This window comes from Echiichthys vipera, assembly GCF_963691815.1.
Source record: "Echiichthys vipera genome assembly, chromosome: X".
Lineage (NCBI taxonomy): Eukaryota > Metazoa > Chordata > Actinopteri > Perciformes > Trachinidae > Echiichthys > Echiichthys vipera.
The window spans coordinates 19,978,628-20,000,450 of record NC_139825.1 but is presented as its reverse complement, the minus strand read 5'-3'; the positions used below and the strand labels follow the sequence as shown (position 1 = coordinate 20,000,450).

General features: G+C 42.5%; 1 protein-coding gene across 9 annotated transcripts in view; it reads left to right on the top strand.

The window, feature by feature from the left end:
• Positions 1-21,823, top strand: part of r3hdm2 (R3H domain containing 2) — a 74,324-nt gene that overhangs the window by 15,173 nt on the left and 37,328 nt on the right. The window lies entirely within an intron of this gene.

Here is a 21,823-nt window from a genome sequence, read left to right as displayed (position 1 = left end):
GTAACACGTCACACGCATTGATCGCGTGTGTGTGGCTTTGTTTGCAAATCTTTCCACAGACCTCAGAGTTTTTGTGCGTCTTGTCGACTGTTTTTGAATATTTTCATCCGACCAAATCTGCAGTAAACACTCCACCTCCGCATCACATCAACGTGAACCTTTCACCGCCATTGTTGTTGTTGTTGTTAAATGTCCGTGCATGGTCCGTCCTACTATTTACATGTCCGAACAGGCGGACATAACGCTACTGCCGTAGGGCTCGTGCTCGTGCTCGTACACGTGCGCACGCTCGTGCTCGTACATGTGCAAACGCTCCGCTAAAGCCCACCTCTTTCAAGCCGTGGACGGCCCGCTGGCCGCAGTTATGCGCGGAACCGGTGCACTCACACTGCTTAAAGGTACTAGGCTTTAGCTGAAAAACCGGTTTTGGCCCCGGCCAGAAGGACAGTGTGAGTGCGCCCTTAGTCTGCGGGTGAGCGGCGTTCTCCGGTTGCCGACACACACACCCTGTAACACTACTGTAGCTCTATTGGCAAATTGCAACTGAAAGCTGTAACGTTAGGTTATTTCCAGTGGCCAAAATGTTCCGGTGAAATGTGATGAAGTGAAAACACGATGAGATTTGCTGTTAAAGTGATACTGGTCTACTGTAGGTGTGGGGGGGTTGTTCATAAATGGCCCATCAGTCCAAACAAAAGAATTAACAAGCTCGGTGGAGCAATGTCGAGCAGGTTGAACAGTATGAGCTAGTCTTTTCTACATGAAATAAAGTTCCCGGGCTGTAGTGCTATATATTTTACTACCGCACCTATGACGCATGTGCATTATTAAAATGGTACACCTTTTCTAAGGTTGTGTAACCTACTACTGGTCTACATAGACCTAATATGACTCAACTGTATAAAGGCCTTTACAAGGACGTTATGTTTTTTCGGATCAAGGACAATTTTTCGGGGCTTTCGCACCGCGAATAAAAAACATCAACAAATCAGGTTGTTTGTTTACTTATTAGGATTATAAAACAACAAAGGTCTGCTGCTAGACCTCATTCATCTATGGATCACATGGAAAACTATTTGACTTTCAACATCGACAAAGGCAACTCAGATAGCTTCACTTCTTCCGTTCTGTTTACAAGGGAAACTTAAATTCATTCACAGCATTTCACTAAAAGCAAACTCAATTAATTATCTTACAGTAGCTCAGTTCTAGCTTTTGCTGCTCCGGCTTCCTGACTGTGTTCAGAAATCACAGGAGGAGACACTTTTTATTTTGTTTCCTGGACAGAGTCTCTGGAGCTAATCTCCATCACTTCACTTCCATTCAGTTCAATTCAATTTTATCTACAGTGCCAAATCATAACAGAAGTTACCTCTGGACACTTTACAAAGTAGGTATAGACCACACTTTCTGATTTATTTATAATTTACATAGGCCCAACAATTCCTCCATAGAGTACAGTGGCAACGAAAACCTTCCATATAACAGGCAGGAATGTCGGACAGACCCAGCTCCATTAGAATATGGCCATCTGTCTTGACCGGTTGGGGAGGAAGAAAAAGCAAGAGAAAGAGAGAAAAAACGTACAGATGGACAGAGAGAGACAAAGACGGACAGACAAACACACTTCCAGAGATGCAAGCAAGCACAAAAGTAAAAGTTACTATAATAATAGTTAAAGTAATGTAAATATGACTTACTTGTTATGGCAGTTAATACAGCAGGAAAGCAAGAAACAGGCACAGCCAAGGTGACAACATGACAATGACAATAGCAATTGTAGTAGTAAATATGAAGATGAATTATTAACATGCATTGATGAAAAATTAATGATACAGACGGACTGGATAAAAGCTCAGAGTATCAGGAACAGTATTATCCCCCGGCAGACTAGGCCTATAGCAGCATCATTAGGCATAACAAAATTGTTGTGTTGTAAAAAAAAAAAATATGAAAAGGAAGCTTTTCCGAAGCCTCTGGTTGACAGCAGGGCAGTAAATTGGATATGGTCTGTGTGCAGGGTGAAGTGTCTTCCACAAAGGTAAATGCGGCAACGCTCAGCTGACCGCACACAAGGGATTGCAGCATTCAGATCTTTAAGCTGAGAAAAAGCCTCCTGAGCAGCATCAGTGCATTTAAAGTCTGCATTTTTCCTCAGCAGAACACAAAGGGGTTCCACCACAGAGGCATATCAGGGAATGAACTTTGAATTCCACCCTGTGAGGCCTAGGAAGGACTGTAGGGCTGTGGCATCACAAGGGGGAGGAGTGTCTGTTATAGCAGTAACATGATCTGGGTTGGGACGGATGCCTGAAGCAGAGATAACATGGCCCAAAAATGAAAGTTCTTTTTCCCTGAACAGGCACTTCTCCACAATTACTCGTGTCTCAAGCAGCAGAGGAGTATCAGCATACACAATAGTATCGTCTAAGTAACACTGTGCACCATCCAAACCTGCCAGAATCTGTGACATCTTCTGGAATGCACTTGGGGCAGATGCGAGGCCAAAGGGGACCTTAGTGAATCAAAAAAGCCCATCATGAGTGATAAAACCAGTAAGGTCTCAGCTCTCAGGGGGAGAGGTATTTGATGGTATGCATTTTGCAGGTCAATAGAGGAGAATATTTGTGCTCCTCGTAGCTCATGAAACACCTCGTCAATATGAGTCAGTAGATGGCTGTGAACCACAGCCTTGTTTGGCTCACGTAGCTCTGGACATATCCTGAGCCAACCCTACTTGCGGTGCAACACTTCTATGGGTGAAACCCATGGTGATTAGTTGATGCGTTCAATGACACCGTCCTTTTTCTTGTCTCTGCGGCTCCTGAGACACTGCGTCACAAATGGCAAAAGGGAGACGACGTAGCTTTTGCTGCACAGGCTGTATTCCAGGTCTCACAGTGACTTTGTGAATCAATCCAGTAACGGAATAATAATATGAATGTACTGGGACGTGCATTTTGTCATGTATGTCACCGTCAGAAGCACTTCCTTAAATTTAGTTACAGCACTATCAGATAAACATCTAGTGTAGAAACTTTTGCCCATAGGTGAGTAGTCCTGTAATACAAATTCAAAAGTTATTAGATAATGGTCTGATAAAATAGGATTCTGTGGAAAGTCTATCCACACCATAAGCCAAAACAAGGTCGACAGTGTGATTAAAACGGTGAGTAGATTTATGTACACTCTGATTAAAACCAATCGAATCTAATAGAGGGATAAACGCAATACTAAGACTATTATTATCACTGTCCACGTGGATATTAAAATCTCCTACAATTATTACTTTATCAGATTTAAGGACTAAATTTGACAGAAACTCTTAGAATTCAGATAGAAATTCAGAGTACGGACCAGGAGCACAGTACACTATAACAAGTATAATCGGCTGCACAGTTTTCCAGGTTGAATGTGAAAGATAAAGAAAAAGACATTCAAATTAATTAAAATTTAGTTTAGGTTTAGGGTTTATTAATAGGCCTGAGTCATAAATAGCTGTAACGCCTCCTCCTCAACCACTGCCTCAAGGAATATGAGTATAAATATGACTGGGAGGAGTGGATTCATTCAGGCTAACATATTCTTCAGGACACAGCCAGGTTTCAGTCAGACAGAGTAAATCAATATGGTTATCTGATATCAGATCATTTACTAATACAGTTTTAGATTACGCAGATTTTGTGTTAAAGTCCGCATTTTATTTTCTGATTTTGTTGCATTATCGCTGATTTGGTATTGATTTGTATCAAGGTTTTCTGTATAGCTCCTCTTCTGTTCATTTTTGATTTAATTGATTTAGATGACCATGAGGCACACAGTGTTTGTATAGGATACTTGGCTCGCAAGTGCTCCACAGGGAGCGCGGAGAGGTGTGTAAGACTGCAACTCAGCTTGCTGTGGGTCTGTGGTAAGGGCAGCGCAGAGAGGTGTATTAAACTTTTAATTGTTGTCTGGAGGTGGTGGTGGTGCAGGACTCGACAGTCAGGTCAATGTTGGCAGATAAAAGTCTTGACCCGTCCTGGTAAGGGTGCAGGCCGTCATGTTTAAACGGATGCCGCGTACCCTCATGTGTCTTTCCATCGAGGTCCCGACAACCAGCACGGAGGGAATGCGCTGTCTGGAGGTGCGCCGGCTTGCGGCTGCTCCTAACTGTGTCGGAGGGGAGGGATCAGGTTGGACTAGCGGACCCCACCCCAGGGCTGGCAAGAGCCACGACCGGCTGGATGGACGGATCCCGGAGACGAGCTGGAGCACTTAGCAGCAGAAACAAGACACGGCTCCTCCTGTCTTGGCTCCTCCTGTCCAGTGGTTAAAGCAGGCTCTGTGTACAGAGGCTAAAACTTCTCCTTAGCAGCAAAGGTTCAACTCCAACTTGCGGCTTTGTGCTGCATCTTATTCTTGCTCCACTTGAAATATCCAACCGTGAAGACTTTATAAGTTCCAGGTTGAACTGAAACACAATATAAACGAGTCATTTAGTGGTGCTGCTGTATGAAACCCTAATGCAGTGCAGCCCCTCTCTAAAGCATCTGCTGCGTTATGGTCTATTTTACTCTAAATGGGATCATAAGTTAATAAATGAATGACATTCTGTATTGAAGAAGACTTGAAACTAGAGATTAAGACTATAAACTGTATGAATGAAGGTTTAGGCGCACACTCAGACCCCGAAGCATGTCTGTCCACTTATTATACCGTTTATGGTCATAACACATGACATAACATGTCCACTTTGAAATAAAGACTGTAATTTGTAAGTATACTGTAAAAGTCCGGCAGATAATTTGATAGAGTGATGTGATTCATTCCCAAAGTGTCTTCATCTGCACTCATCTGAACTGCTCACATGTGTCACCTGGTGGGCTCTGCAGCTACTGCAGCCAGTAAAATAAAGATGAGCGCGTCGCTATAATATATTTTTGTATTACCGATTACCAATTGCACGATTAATTGATGGAATAATTGGTAGAATACTTGATTACAAGTAATGTAGGTATTGTATTATAAGTATTGTATTGTATTGATTGGCCTATGGGATTTGAGGGGACTATATTTAGCTGGCTAGGTGCCTGGGGAACAAAGAAGGGAGGTGAAACACTGAAAAGCAGTTGAAGGGGGATGCTGGGTGGTAGACTGAGCTCAGTGTTGGTTGGCTGGATGTTGGCTAGTTGGAAGTCTAAATGGCTGGCATGTTGCCTTCCTACTAGCCCTTCTGGAGTGCACAAGCCACATTATAAGAGACCACACTGGACCACAGCCTGGCTGTTTGACTGGCTGGATGCCTGAGTTCCGGGTTAGGCCGGCTGGCAGCACTTGATTCTCCATCACTGTTTTGGCATGGTAGCCCAGCCAGCTGTCATTAAGTGTGGCTAGTAGAGGTGTTTGTGCAGATCATAGAGGACATTTGTCACCATCTGGACACATCCAGCTGTTGCCGAGTGCATTATTTAACATTTACTCAGGTTATAGTGTTTAGACAAAAAATAGCACAGTGTTGGCAAGTAACGCTACCGAGCTGCGTTGCTGTGGGTGTGTTGCCACAGGCATCAGTGAAAATGTGACATACAATGTAGGAAATCGAGTTTAAGTACAACGTCCATCAGTTTGAAGGCTAATTTGATGCCAAATCCCGCACACTATAACATATTCATCTATCCATCTATCTATTTATCTATCTATCTCTATTTTGATGTCCAATAAATTGGCCATGGAAATTGGCTATTGAATGACATTGCTTTGTGGCAAAAGCAAAGATGCAACTTTTTGCCATACAACCTTGTCGTTGGCAGAGGTCTTGTAACATACTGCCAATACGACCATTGACCATGATGTCAAAACACTAATATACGTTCCTCCGGGTGGTAAAAGCCGAAGCGTTCTCCGATGGCACCAATAGAAAACAAACCCTTCCGACGAGAAAACAGAGTAAATGGCTTGAATTGCTGGGTGATCTGAACCAAAGTGGAAGTAGAATTTATTTACACACTTCTAAGAATCTACAAGTGAAGTTTCATATTTGTACATGGGCGTTTACATTCATTCATTACATTACATTCATCCCTTCATGAGAGAAAGCAGTAAGAACAACGCTCAGCCTGAGCGTCTCAGGTGGTGGTTGACATTAAAAATGTAAATTAAGAAGACTTTACAGTATATTTTGGAGCTGTTGAAGCATGTCATTTTATTGTGATGTTCTTGGATGCTTTGACAACATTGATGTTGATGTGGACGACCAGCAGCTCCCAGTGTTTATGTCGAGGAGATCGGGGTGTCCGACTAGGGCCGAAAGGAGCACACGGCTAATTCACCGGTATTAGAGTCCTTTTGACGACTCGTGTAAACACCAAGTTAAATTAGGCCGTTGAAAAGATATATGGTTACAAAGATAAGAAGTTGGACTTTAGTTTTACACCATGAAATTAACTCAAAACATTAGACCATCATTTAGTTTTGTAAGTTAAACAGAAAGTTTGATAGAATTTAGTCAAAAACTGTGCGACTGGTAACACAGATCTGTTATCTGTAAGAAAATGTCTCCACAAACACGATGATGGAGGTTTGGTCCCCAGTCTGCCCCGTTAGAAGTGGCTACTCCTCCACCAGGCAGTCTTGCGGTCTTCTCTGAAGCACTAGAACTTTTGACAACGTCCGCTCGCTTTAACCTCCTCACCCACAGGTCCCGCTGGATACATTTAGTATTTTCTGAAGGAAATCGATAAAACCCTACACCTTTTGTTTTAAATCAGACTGCTCGCGTTCTGCCACCCGGAAGTATCTTGATGCCTGTTGTTTATAAACATTCTGCAATGCTGTAAAGCAGGTTTATTGACGTAGATTAGGCAGAGGGCTGGGTACATAGAGCTGCGATTATACTCCCAAGATCTGCAGTACCGACTTGTACCGCTTTTGTGTACACAGTTCTAGCATACCTTATTTAGCTTGTATTTATTTCAGCTTGGTCTGGTGTTTGAATACTAATTAATTTCCACTCGGGGAATTATTAAGTAATCTTTCATTTTAACAGAAGCTACACTTAATTTAGAATGTACACTAGCTTTGCAATAGCATTGAAAATAAGTCAGTTAATTCAATCAATTCAATCAGATCAGATGGTGAGTGATTGCTATATGCCACCTATTTTAACATCAGAGTTGGATCACGTTCCCCTTGCTCTATGCATTTTAAGAGTTATGATGGTTGAGATTTCATTAAAAGTAAAATTGTGTATAAAGCCCTACCAATATGGGAATTTTGAAGCTGGTACCGATTTTAGAGGGGAAACACTCACTGATTACCTATACTGCGGCCGGTATTGTGAATTTTTGAGCTAGGATCAAAATAGACCTTTTTAAATATGGATTGTGCACCATGCAATGGTACTCCAAAGATTGCTTTCCTAAACAAATAACTTTGATAAAGAATAGTTAAAATATTTACACATTTTCAGGGATTTAAGCAAGAAACAATCTGTGTGCCTGAAAAGACGTCCAGGAGAAAATGTCGACAACAAATCGAGTATTAAATTAAATATAAAAGCAATTCCAAATTTGCCCCATGCATTGTTTTCTGCATTATATGTTCAGTAAAAGTTTTCATATTGCATATTCAGGATGTATACACTAAAACCAATAAATACAAATGTGTCTGTGATAGACTAATATCCAATATATCGATCTTGCTCTGATAGTGTATGCAGGGAAACCCTGGTTGTGCGTAATGGCATCTGGGTCGACTGATCCAGCCCTCCTAAAGATGTAGATACTGCAGTGCTGATATGTAATTTCTTTCTCATGCTCCCAGTAGGCCATCCATCAAACTTGACTATGCTACAGCATGTACGTCAATCATGGGAATTGATTAAGCCTTTATTGATCTACAGTCCACAGTATTGAAGAGTGGGCAATTCATAAGGTGTGTCCTAGAGTGGCTAATCATTTTGTCAGCAGAGCTTTGAAATTAACATTTCTGCAATATGCTTCTGAATTTTCTGAATTGTTCTGTTTTGGCCAGCTGTAATGATGGGCTAAAAGTATTCAAATGCTTTCCCTACTTTCTCTATTTTTTTTTTTTTTTGCAGATGCTGCAAGGGTTTGTCATGTTCACTTAGCTGTTTCCAAAATGTTAGGATATGTTGAATTATGGGACGCTCCAAGTTTTTAGACATAAAGTCATTTAGTCAACAATATATTTTGCTGATTTATATCCAGTTCTGTGTTGTGGCAGTGTGTGCAGATAAAAGGTGTTTGGCTTCCCTCCGTGGCTGCAGCACTTTGAGCTCCGATCATCAAAAGTCAGCTGAGATCTCAGGGATGATGCGAAACAACATCATGATCTGTTGAAAATGGCTGAATGACTTATTTATTTTTGTAACAATAAACAAAACTAAACAAGACTAATTTGTTTAACCCCCCAAAACTATTTAGTGCCTATTTAGTTCTCGGAATAAGGACCATTTTAACCACTCAGACAAAATAAGGGTTACAAAACTGTTGAAGAGGGATGAAGACAGAAGCAACTATAGATAGGGACAGGGTGTGGGAGCATAGTGACATGATTTTATCTGGAACGAAAATGGATTTATTTTTCAGTCCAACGATACTGATCCAACCCACGGGCATCTGCATTTAGATAGGCAGCAAAGTTATAGTCAAGCTTTATATGTGGGAAATTGATCACTGTTTGATGGTCAATGTGATGTGGATATTGAAGTTTGCTGTAAAAGCTTGTGTATGGTGTGATTTTAAACTTGCCATGAACTCCAATTGCTTCTCTTCCTCTGTCCTTTGACTCTTATTTTTCTTCCTTTCGCTGTTTATTCATGGCATCAGACGACTTAGTATATGAATGGCACATTTTCTTTTCAAGTTGAAACAGCTTTTATTGACTTAATCATCATTCGTGATACCTTTACATTTTGCTTTGTGTTGTATTGTGCAACATACTCACCATGTTTACAATAAAGCGTAAAGCAGGATTTCTCAGGGTGTGATCAGACAGCAAATGGGAGACTTGGAGTGTAGTGATTACAAAATGCTTAAAGGGGGAGTAGAAACTCCAATTTGCTGCTCTCAAACTGGTTAGGACAGAAAATAATAGATATTTGATGAGAGGGACAGCCAGAAAGAGACAGTCACTTTTGGTACCAAAAAGTAAAAGAGAGAAATGTACATTTAGAGACTAGTCTAAGAGGTTTGAGGAAGTTGTGCAGTAACATGTATTGGCTATACCATACCTGGCGTCATTGTGCTTACAAAAGTGTGACCTGTATGTAAAGTATGTTACAGCAGGTATTGTGATGGTGTGGTTAACTCTATTTTGATCTTTCCACAGCTTAGGGATAAAGTGGTTACAGGTTTAATGATAACCCACTGTAAAATTCCTGACAGTATTACTGTTACTGTAATTACCGCACTTTGAAAAACTTGCGGTAAATACTATCCATAATCAACCGTCGTCTAATGTTGCGTATTTTTTACTTTATTTGCGTCGCTCCAGACGCTCTGGGCTTCATCTGCGCTACGTCTCAACGCGCCATACGCTCAATTCGTGCAGCCTCTCCCTAATTCATGTGTCATTGCGCCATAGAGTTGTCGATTCACGTCTAACGCGTTTGGTGGGAACGCACCATAAGAGAGTATTTTGGTTTTTACGTTGAAGTGTTGAGGGAAACTTGATCATATGGGTCAACCTGTCTGCACAAAGAAAATTGCTGCGAAATGTCGATTTTATTATTTTAATATTTATGCAAACAAAAAGTACTGCTTATTTTATTTAAGCGCATTCTAACTATACCAAGATAAAACTGGTAACCCTGATCATTTCGGTCATAATCATAATATGAAAATTTCTTACCCTTTCAACTCTACTTTAAACTCTACTCTACTATGAAGTCTGTTCTTGTGTCTCTAAGCTCAATCTGTGTAGTTCAGGGTGCATCGCCACCAGACCTAATAGTCCCTGCTGTCATTTAGAAGGAAATGATCATAACTGTCGGCAATCATTGTGTGAGGGGAGTCATCACCAATCTGCCCATTTCAAATAACTATATATGAATGACTCACATTCTGATCACTATGTTAGCCCCATTTAATCTGTGCCTTTGTGGACATCCGCAAGCCTTGCTTGTCTGAGTGATCGAGCTTTGTTGATCAGCCTATATGTAACCCATGAGGCTGCTGTGTGTGTCTGTGCGCTGTATTAATTGTATTTACCCAGTGATAAAAACACTGGGCCTTGTAATTGGGGAAAGGAGGGGGGTTGTGAGAGAGACAAGGAAAGAAAAATATGGGGGTGTTGAGGGATATTGCTGCTTTTCTCTTGGTGACAGAGCCTGTTGCCATGGAGCTGGCCCTCCCATTGGTGGAAGTCTGGTCCAATCGCTTAACAGCACAGATTGTTTCATCATTGAGAAGTTTTCCATCTCTTCCTGCCTCACTAGCCACCCCTTACTCCTCCACCTTTCTCTCTTCTCATTTTTTCTCTCTCTTCCACTGATCCACCTTTTCCCAGTAAAAGAAGCTGATCAATTACATAAGGTTTATAATGAGTGCAGGAGCTACTGCCCAATTTCATTTTGACACAGTTATTAATTTTACATCAGCAACTCAAGTTAAACACACTGTTCTTTAGAAGACAAGATAACCCCAAAATCCTACCTAGACACAGGTAAAGCAGCAGTTTTATAGATGAGGCATTTGGCATTCATGTTTACATTTGGACCCACAAACTAGCTTAACTATAGTTTCAAGCAAAACACATACAGAGCATGCATTTGGCATTCGTGTTTCCACTATCAATGTGTACGGCAATATTTCAGCTCAAAGACGCTTTGAAAGTTGAAAACTTAGCGTTGTCTTGAAGAGCAGGCTTCAGCACTCTACTAGTGGGGGAGGGGCTCTGCATGGTTTGCAACTGAACTGCAGCGTCTCCAGTAACACGGAGCTGCCTGTGGAGGCCTGTCTGTGAATAATGCTGTAAAAACCTCGGCGATACCGATACACGGCCGATAATATCGGTCGATCACTAATCAAATATCAAAGCATTTTGTCATTCAGACAGAGACTGAGACCTGGAAAAGTCATAGAATTTCAGAATCTCAATTTCCAGGCCTGTAAAAAATAATCGACTATTTGATTAAACCGAAATACACATGTTGACACAGTGTTTCCATTTCAGCTTGGTGTGAGCCTGGACTGCGTTTTGCTGTCATTTACAGTCACGTTTCTCTCCTCTTTGCATGCTGGGGCTGGGTGCACCGCAGGAGCAACTCAGCAGTCAACTAACTTGTTATATATGTATGGTACTTGTATATTGCTTGAATATGTCCCTAAATTATTGTATGCAATAGATTTTTCTAAAAATGAAGGCAGTTCTTAATATTCTACATTGATGAATATACTGTAAATGGATAATTAGTTAATGATTCCTATTTACTTCTTTAATTTTAGCACACATGGAATTACATATATCTCTCTTTCAGCCACATTCTAGAAAATTTCCCTTCATCATTAACGTATGCGAGATCGGGATCCCCTCTCTCCCTCCACTGGTATTTGTGCATTATGCAGAACGGAGATGTCGTTCAGTTGGTCCACACCTTCCTCTCTATAACCCACTTTCTCCTTGTGTTTTTATCCTACAGTCTCATTGTGTTCTCTTCATACACTTTCTGTATATTTCCCCACATGCAACAGAGAACTATTGGTAGTAGCTAGTAAGAGCAAAAGAGAAAGGGGGACTTGGCGATAGCTACAGAAAGGTAGGGAGGTAACTAGGGAGGGAGGGAGAGAATGACTCATAGCTCGTCCCACAGGACTGAGTGGGTTGGCTGAGTGGAGGAGGATGGCGTCAGCAGTAGGCCTGACAATTTAAGAAGACACATTAAAAGAGGAAGAAAAAGGCGAGCGAAGGAGACAAAGACGGAGAGCTAACACTTAGAAGTGGGTGGAAGGAGAGAGAGATATTGATGGGGGGGGTTGATGTGGAGGGGGTGGAAGGCTGGAAGGGGTATCCTCATAGCACTGAGAAAGAAATGAGAGAGGGGGTGGCAGAGAGAAGGACAGAGAAAGAGACATAGATGGAAACGGAGAAATTCTGTCTTCTGCTGAATGTGACCATTCATGTTCCCCTCATCTGTGTTTTGTGTCTTGTTAGTCTGCCTTTAGGATGTTTTTTTCTCCATGTCTCTGCTACTGTTGTCAGCTAAGTTTCCTGGATCTGTGTGTGTGAGGCATACAGTCACGCTAATCACTTTCACATAGCTTATGGCAGAACATGTACAGTATTCTGTACTGTATGTATCCATATTTTTACCGTGTGAAGCACCGTGCAAATGTGCCTGGACTGTTCCTCTAGAGTCTCTAGTGCTCTGCCAGCCCCCTCATACCCTCCCTGTGTGAGATTGTGCAACCGACGCAAAGGGGAATCCTCTCTGACACAGACAAACACTGATACGCACACACTTCGAGTGCTGCTGATATATAATATGTGCAGGCACTGAGCTTGCAAAAACTCTTCCATTAATACACACACATCAGCATCGACTCTGTGAAGGCATAACCTTGCTGCCTTTTGTGAGATGGGTTCTCTCTGACGTCAAACGGAGGAGGTGCGCGGCTGAATACAGAGGAGCTGAATTGGGTTGAACTGCCTGTGTACATCTCTCCCACTGCTGTCTGTGGGTTTGTACTTGCTTGCTCATTCCTGTTTTCAGCGTTCTGCTCTTCGATTCACCTTAATCTTTCATTCAGCCTCTGCAGAGAAAATGGAGAGGCTATGCATGCTTCTCCGTTATGAAATTTGAAATATTACAATGAATGAAATAAATAACTGACAATAATAGCAGCTTGCAGCCAATTCCCACACAATGAGGATTTAGCAACAATGAGATAGCCACTGTAGATTAATCCGTCCATCTATACTGTGTCTTTACTGCAACAGTATCATTTACTTTTCTTTGGATCCAACCGTTAAACACTACAGGTTAACTTTCAGCCAAGTACCCTGTTTTTAAAATTACAACTTGTAATTCCCGTTGGCAACTGGAATCAAACCGTGGCTGGTGGCCCGTTGTGCATGGTGAACCAGACATAACTTATCTGATGAGTTTATATTAATTAAAAGACTTAGGAGACAAGCTCTCCACTCTTACCATCTAACATGAAGTAGAATTCCTCTCATTTCTCTCGCCTATCCTGCTAGCTAGTGCTGCGACCCTGACCCAGCTTGACCTGGAGAAGCTAAATTTGACAGTGAGCTCATACCTGCACCAGATATTTAGTCCGGCTAGCTGACTGTCTGAACTGGTGATATACATTCTGTATGCCTTAACACAAACACACATATACTCAGTGTTGACCAGAGAGATAGCTGTCTCTCTTTTACTCAGTGCTCCATATCGTCTCACTACATTGGCAGTGTTTGGTGTGGTAACCTGACACAGTGGGCCGGGTAGTGTATGACCGGAGTGTCTCTGCTAGTTCGCTGTAGTCAGGAGAGCCAATGTAAGAGGCTGTGAGACCAGTAATGTGTGTGAGGTGGGTCAGAGTGCCCTGCGCTGCATTATGATAGCGGATGAAGATGATGGTGATTGTTTGATTTGTTCTGTTGTTGTATGTCTACCTGTGTGGCCCATTTATTTTCTTATCTGTGTGGGTGTCTTGGGGTTTTGTGAAACACTGCCATTTGGTAGGAATCCAACTTTGAAAGAATATGTATAGAGTTGTGGCTGTGTTTATACAAATTTAACACAAGTTAATTTCATACAACCCACTTTTTTCACCTTTTTTTTTTACCAAAACCAAGCAATTGGAGGATTTCATATTCCTTTTGTAAATGAAACCTGTATAAAAAAAGTCGATAATATTATTTCATTGTTCAACTCATCAGAGTTACATGCAGAGGAGGGAAACCCGCACAGACTTTTTTGTCTTAAGATGGATGCATGTTAATTGCATAGCAGAATGATTCAATAAATCACTTTGGTTTTTTAATATAAAAATGGTCAGGAATAAGAAGAAATCATGTACTTTCATTGGTTCTGAAGGGGTCAATTCTCAGTCTCCCTTCACTCAAATTTTTTTTTCTTATGCTTATGACCCGTAAATTATCTGACCTTAACTCTACTGACTTGTATCTGCAAAGTTTGTCACTAGAGAGGCAATGTTGTGCACTTCTCTGAAATCTGAGATACGGCAAAAGTCGGCAAAGAAACCTAAAGGCCAAACGGTTAAATGGTAGGGGTGACCCGAATAGTCAACTTTTCGATGATTCACTCCGAGGAGCCTATTTCTACTGCCAATCTCATAGTCGAATTGTCGCAAAATGTGGTTATGAAACAATTATTCCATTCTGGCTCTGGGGGTGCTGAATGTCTGATTTTACATATAGATGCTTGGTTTCTCCCAACAAATAGCCTATTTGAGTATAAATATAAGCCTATTAATAAATACTGTGCTAAAAATGTGAAAGTAACTCCTCATCTCATCTCATCTTCAACCGCTTATCCGCAGTCGGGTCGCAGGGGGGGCAGCTGCTTTCGCAGGGGACCCCAAACTTCCCTTTCCCAGGCCACATTAACCAGCTCTAACTGGGGGATCGCGAGGCGTTCCCAGGCCAGTGTGGAGATATAATCTCTCCACCTGGTCCTGGGTCTTCCCCGAGGCCTCCTCCCAGCTGGACGTGCCTGGAACACCTCCCTAGGGAGGCGCCCATGGGTCATCCTTACTAGATGCCCGAACCACCTCAACTGGCTCCTTTCAACGCAAAGGAGCAGCGGCTCTACTCCGAGTTCCTCACGGATGGCTGAACTTCTCACCCTATCTCTAAGGGAGACTCCAGCCACCCTCCTGTGAAAACCCATTTCGGCCGCTTGTACCTGCGACCTCATTCTTTCAGACATGACCCAGCTTTCATGACCATAGGTGAGGGTAGGAACGAAGATTGACCGGTAGATCGAGAGCTTTGCCTTCCGGCTGAGCTCTCTTTTCTTCACAACGGTGCAATAGAGCGACTGCAATACCGCCCCCGCTGCTCCGATTCTCCGGCCAAACTCACACTCTATCGTCCCCTCACTCGTGAACATGATCCCGAGGTATTTGAACTCCTTCACTTGGGGTAAGGACTCATTCCCTACCTGGAGTAAGCAATCCACCGGTTTCCTGCTGAGAGCCATGGCCTCAGATTTAGAGGTGCTGATCCTCATCCCAGTCGTTTTACACTCTGCTGCGAACCGATCCAGTGAGTGCTGAAGGTCACTGACCGATGTTGCCATCAGGACCACATCATCTGCAAAAAGCAGAGACGAGATCCTCAGGCCTCCGAACTGCAACCCCTCCCCACGCGACTACGCCTTGATATCCTATCCATGAAAATCACGAACAGGATTGGTGACAAAGCGCACCCCTGGCGGAGGCCAATCTCCACCGGGAACAAATCCGACTTACTGCCGACGATTCGGACACAGCTCTCGCTTTGGGTGTACAGAGATTGGATGGCCCATAGAAGTGACCCCCTCACCCCATACTCCCGCAGCACCTCCCACAGTATCTCCCGAGGAACCCGGTCATATGCCTTCTCCAGATCCACAAAGCACATGTAGACTGGATGAGCATACTCCCAGACCCCCTCCAGGATCCTTGTGAGAATGAAGAGCTGGTCCGTTGTTCCACGTCCAGGACGGAATCCACATTGTTCCTCTTCAATCTGAGGTTCGACTATAGGACGAACCCTCCTTTCCAGCACCTTGGAGTAGACTTTACCAGGGAGGCTGAGTAGTGTGAGACCCCTGTAATTGGCATACACCCTCTGGTCCCCCTTTTTAAATAGGGGAACCACCACCCCGGTCTGCCACTCCTTTGCCGATGTCCCAAACTACCACGCAATGTTGAAGAGACTTGTCAACCAAGACAGCCCCTCTTAACCCAAAGCTTTCAGCATTTCTGGATGATTCTCATCAATCCCTGGGGCTTTGCCACTGTGGAGTTGTTTGACTACCTCAGTGACTTCCGCCAGAGATATTGGCAATGATTCCCCATTAGCCTCCGGCTCTGCCTCTACAAAAGAGGGCGTGTTGGTCAAATTAAGTTCCTCAAAGTGCTCCTTCCACTGCCCGATTACCTCATCAGCTGAGGTCACCAGCATCCCGTCCTTACTGTAAACAGCTTGGACGGTTCCTGTTTCACCCTCCTGAGATGTCGAATGGTTTTCCAGAAGCACCTTGGTGCCGCCCGAAAGTCCTTCTCCTGAGACCACTCTGCCATGGGAGACCCTACCAGGAGCCCTAGGCTCCAGACAACACAGCCCTCAGGTTCACAGGGACACACAAACCTCTCCACTGTGCTTTTAATCTATCTCCTTAGTGTGCAGGAATAAACCCCTCTCCCTCTTACCGTGCATTCACACCAAAAGAGATTGAGGCGATGAACATTTTAAATCAATGTAAATGACGCGATGACACACTGTCGCTTCGGGCGATGCATTCTGAGCGATAAGAGCAATGCATCTATCGCATCTATCGTGTCTATCGCCTAAACTTTTCAAGTGACATCGCGTGAAGCTGTGCTGCGACAGCCAATCAGCGTTGAGATTGTGGTAAGCGTCATCGAAGTTCTCCGTGAAATATCCAGGGGCTCACCGGGCTCACCAAAGCCTCTATTGTGTCAGTCCTTGGGGCAAACCAGACTGTTCCTATGGATATAATATGATGGATGGGCCGTGGACTTTGGATGGCAGTGATGTGCCTTTAGGCATCTAGTCTGCCAGAAATCCAGAAGAAGAAAGCCGCCAGTGCAGAGTGAAGCTGAGGAGGAGACCGGGCAGCACCAGTACGGCTTTGGAGGTTAAATCACTGAGGCCTGAGCTCACTACAACACAACCTCCTCTGGGAGCTCATTTCTGTTCTTTTTAGAAGCATTCAGATCCCTGTTAGCACTAGCATCCCTTCCATTTAGCACAACAGCAGAGTAGGCTGGGCCGGGGGTTAGCTTCAGTTAGTTAGCCGCCTCGGCTGCTAAATGAGATAGACGCAAATGAAGCGATGATCAAAAATGTGACAAATGTGAGCAAGCAATGCGATACTCGCCTTACGGGCGATATAATCGACTTTAATCTCTTTTGGTGTGAATGCACGGTTAGACTAAGTTGTACTTTTCCAGGATCGGCACCGTCAGAGCACATCTTGGCTGGGCTTTAAAGCTATCTGGGCGCCAGAAATGTAACAATCTGTTACTGTTTAATTATCAGCATCATTTAATTTGAATATTTGCCCATTTTTTGTTTTCCATTATAGACGTTCAATCCGACAGTCTCACATAGTGCTGTGAAAGTGTAACTACAGTTCTAAATAAACTGTCAGCTATTGTCAAAGAAAGATACAAACAATACACATTTATGTTATAACAACAAATAAGATGCCCCTATCAGAAATCACATCCCTCAATAACCCTCTACCACACGCAGTGCTGGATTAACGTGCACCCACCACTGTCTGCTTCATGTTCATGGCTCGCCACCAACGATCAGAGGGTTTTTAATGCGCAAAAAAAACAAACTGATTCGATGATTAGTCGACTATAGGAAAGACGTGACAAATCAGATTCAACTATGACATTTTTTTAGTCGGGGACACCCCTATTAAATGGTTAAAGTTTTACATACGAGGCATGTCTGGAGGCATACTTTAAGACATTAAATAGGATATCAGTACTACAATACTACTCCTGATGTTTTGCATCAGCCTGTTGTGGTTTTAAGAAGCCAACATGACGTTGATAATCTCTTTTCCTATGATGTAACTAGTGATGGAAAATTGTTGACATGTTATTGTTGGTTATATGTGAGAACTCTGGCTGTATTTTTGTTTTTTGTTTCACGGTGAGAACAGGGACCTTTTCTCACAGTGTGTTGCGGCGTCGCCTGGGGGGTCGGTGATTGCTATGGGAAAAGCTGAGATAGCTTACTATGTTTTCTAAACATTTCACCATGACAACCATTACCGTTAAAATGCGTGGCTCTGAGGACTGCCCTCAGAGCATGTTGAGTCACTGGTGTTAAGTACACTAAATGCTCACTTCTTGTACAGGAATACATTTTTGTTTTTATTATAACTTTATTTTGGTTCCAAACTGGTCCTAGTATCACAAGTTTTTGTAATAACTAGCCAGTTTCCTGTGTGCATCAGCTACCTTGCTGCATGTGTGATGAAGCTGACATTGGAAGAAAGATACCAACATCAGGCGGACCGACATACTGAATGAACTGATACAACAGACATTGCTGCTGCTGGTATTGTAGATGTTGAGTCTGCAGGATGCAGCTTGTATTATGAATGACGTTTGTATTACTATTACGTAAGAATACAGGTAAGAATGTTTTTTTATTAGTACTAGTATGGTAAGAGTTGCAATAATAGTGGTAGGGCAATGCATATTATCACAATACTATGGTAACATGGTGGGCATACTGTTTTGTTGAACATTGACCATGTTCACCATTTTCCATCAACAAAAGGGCAACACAGCTGTGGCAAATTTGTTTATTTTCATCTGCTCTGCTCGTAGCTGCCATCAAAGTGAAACTTATCTGATTTGATCTGATTGCCAAAATTATGACTTCTGTACAATACCTGCCTAAAATATCTCGATACCTGGGAAAAGGATTTGGGCATAGATATTACTGAGGTCCAGTGGAGTGACTGGTCTTCTAAAACTGGTCCACTCATCCTGGATCTGTGCCAGGCACGGCCTTTTACAGTGGAAGGTACTTCATAGAGCCCATTTCACCAATGCTAAACTGGCTAAGATGTACCATAGTCACAGTGATGCTTGTAACCATTGTAAGCTGTCCCCAGACAACCAAGCACACATGTTCTGGATGTGCCTGAAGCTTCTTAAATTTTGGTCCTATCACTAACCTGCAGCTCTCTGAACTCTTTGAACAAGTCTGTATGTCTGTCAGCGCGATGTTTCTCCAAGTTGGACATCTCGACTCCCTTGGTTTGTATCGATTTAAAGCAACGTTTATAGACAGGCTTTGTTGTGTCTGTGGGCCTGCCCTAACTGTCAGCTACGTTTTAGATCAGTGCGTCAACAAGCCGTTAACGGACAGCACTTTCAGCCATGTCCATCTCGGTCTGTGATCATCTGTCACTATGAAAACGCCCACTCTGGCTACAGGCAGTGATGAACACAGACACGCTGCCCCGCTGTTGCACTAAGATCATAAAGTATCAATATAAAATGTGAAATAGTATTGTTTCTAACGGCTAGGTACCGCGGTACCTTTCTAGTATCGGTTAACCGTGCAACCCTATTTTCAACTTGCTTTGTGTCATTGCAGTGTCGCAGTGGAAAAGTTCAGATTACTGATATGGTGTTATATTGTTAAAATAATAAAGAATAAATAAAATTCTACATAAACATGTTCAGTTTCAATCAATTGCAGACCATTTATATAAAGTATCCAAAAACTGCTAAAAGACACCATTTCTAAATCACCCGAGGCATCGTTTTCTGCATTATATATGCTGTAAAAAAGTTTTCATATCGGCGCATATTGGAAAACACAAATACTAATTAGACTCTTCTGCGTATAGCCTACTATCCAGCAATGAGACAAACTGTGTTTGGTTCAATTCAGGATACCATCCCCTATGTGTTTAGATAATCTGTCATTTTAACGTAATGTTTTTGAAAGGGCATTTTGTTTTAAGCCACCATTACCATTTATCTAATAATGGTATAAGTGCATAGTTTTTTTTAAAGAGGTTTCATTGCTCATCTCAGAAGCTTTATCAGTTGAGCAGCACTAACTGATTTGTCAACATTGTTGCTTGCGTCAGTCTAATATTTCCTGAATTTAGAAGAAATTGAACCAATAGCAATAGCATCTCCTAGTCTCTCACCTTTTCCTTCCATCCTGCCCTGTTCTTCCTGCATTCCTCTTAGGCTGTGCACACTGCAATCCACATATTTATTTTTTAATACCATTCTTCTCCCTGCTCTTCCACTGGTACTCACTGAAATGGCAGCAGTTGAGAATGACGTTACCATCTCCTTGGCAACTGTGTGTGTGTGTGTGTGTGTGTGTGTGTGTGTGTGTGTGTGTGTGTGTGTGTGTGTGTGTGTGTGTGTGTGTGTGTGTGTGTGTGTGTGTGTGTGTGTGTGTGTGTGTGTGTGTGTGTGTGTGTGTGTGTGTGTGTGTGTGTGTGTGTGTGTGTGTGTGTGTGTGTGTGTGTGTGTGTGTGTGTGTGTGTGTGTGTGTGTGTGTGTGTGTGTGTGTGTGTGTGTGTGTGTGTGTGTGTGTGTGTGTGTGTGTGTGTGTGTGGAGAGAGATAAGGAAACATAGGAGAGATGGGTGAAGGAAGAGAGAATAGGTAAAGCTGGTTTATTCATAAGCACCCCATTTCTGGCTCTGATTCACAATTTTTCCTGCAGTCCCTTTCCTGCCGTTGAAATGCTTATTAGTCTGCTCAGCTATGAGATTCACACTGAGATGAATGAATGGTGATTATCTTTGCTTTCTGATTCAAAACCATTCATTTTCTTGGTGCAAGAATCCACTATGTGTAAGCGTGCAAAAGGAGATTACTTTGAAGACACTTTGAGGGATTTTATATATGCCTACAGTAGATTGCGTGGCTGTGTGCTAGGCTTGTATAACCAGAGTGGGGTGGAAGCATGTGGGTGTCCTGGTTAGTGATGCGGTGTAATGCTGCTGATGCTGTTTCTGATGACGCCTTTGCTGTTGCATTGCCTGGGTCTCCCCACACTGGAAATCCCTGCCTAGGTTCACTCATCTATCCTGCAGCACAGCAGCACAGGCAGGGACATGAACGAATGGCGTTCATTCATGCCGCATGCATGCATGCAATCTGGTAGTCACACTTCTGATGCCTGAAATTGTGCGTACTTGCGCTTCATCCAACTATTGCATGCATGTATGCATATGGGATTTCAGCATACTTGTTATTATTTCAACAGGCACTCAGAATCTATGCTGTTGAATCTGTGATAAAAGAGGATATAGACTTGCAGGATGGAAGGATTGTTGTCATTTGTGCCTGTGTCTCAAAGCTGTTTGTGGTTCTGTGTCGTGTTTTTAATGCTGGGAAAATGGGTTTAATGATGTAAATTGTAAGTTAGTGAAGGCAAGAGATTATACCAGTCCTGAGAAGGATAGGATCATTGCAAATATTGTTTTAATGACAATCCTTTTGTTCATGAAGATAAAGGAGCTCAAATCTTAATGTTTTTTGATTGGAGGTTTAATTAAGACTAGCTTGCAGCTGGGATATGTCTAGAGGGGTTAAATAAGAAAAGTTAATGTGTTTTTATGTTGTATGTCCAACCAAAGATGGTCAGACAAATAACTACCATCCTGTTCTAGTCCTGCATTGCATTACTTGATTACTTTATTAGTTTATTTCAGATTCTTTGTGGAAGTTGAAAAGGCAGCCATTTTCACTGCAATTGGTCAACAGCTTTGCCAAATGAACCTTCTTGCTCTAACATTTTAGAATTATTATTATTAATATATATATATATATATATATATATATATATATATATATATATATATATATATATATATATAGATAATATTTATATATAAAAACAATTTTTTAACCTGTTCTTTCTCATGAAACACATTTCCCATTCATGAAGAGCATTGCCCGCACTAGAAATCTGCAGCCCTATGTGCAAGCAAGCTCTGAGCTTTCAGCTGCTTTGTCCCCCTCCCTGCCAGAATCAGCAGCAGCAGCAGCGATGAGTCACACAGTGTGTGAAACATGACGTCATTCGTGTCTTCCTCTTCTGTTCTT